The 512-nt window shown below is 48.4% G+C and overlaps 1 protein-coding gene across 1 annotated transcript in view; it reads left to right on the plus strand.

Moving 5' to 3' along the window:
* LOC119586221 (cardioacceleratory peptide receptor-like) overlaps nt 1–512 on the plus strand; it is a gene marked incomplete at its 5' end in the record, with an annotated part of 29,763 nt that overhangs the window by 27,638 nt on the left and 1,613 nt on the right.

Genomic DNA, 512 nt, shown 5'->3' on the forward strand with positions numbered 1-512 from the left:
GATGGGTGGGTTGGTGGGTCTGCGTGTCTGCTTGTGAGTTAATTTTTACGTACATGTGAGAGAGAAAGAGCGTGTGCGTCCGCTCATAAGCGCTATTATGTTTGCTATTATATTTGTATGTATGTGGGAGGGATGGATGCATTTGCATATACTTTTTGTTACTATCATCGTCGCCATAATTATGTTGTAGTTTCTTTTCACTGCAATTATTTCTCGCAACTTCTGTTCCCTCTTCCGTTCCTCGCCATTCGCTCGCCTCTCTCCGCTTCATCATCATCCTTCTGTTCCTTTGCAGTCCCATCCCTGTTAAGCCTGCCTCTGGCCCTCTGCCGAAGCGCCCCCTTGGACAGCGAGAGGAAGCCGTAGCGCTGAAGGGGTAAACGCCCCCTCCCCTCTTTTCAAAAACCCAACCCCCGTGGATAGTCAAGCTCAGGAAATGACCCTTCCCCCCCTTCTTCCCCAATCCCTTCTCTTTATTTCGGGGAATGATTAAGTTCAAGTGAAAATACTCG

This window comes from Penaeus monodon, chromosome 21, assembly GCF_015228065.2.
Source record: "Penaeus monodon isolate SGIC_2016 chromosome 21, NSTDA_Pmon_1, whole genome shotgun sequence".
Lineage (NCBI taxonomy): Eukaryota > Metazoa > Arthropoda > Malacostraca > Decapoda > Penaeidae > Penaeus > Penaeus monodon.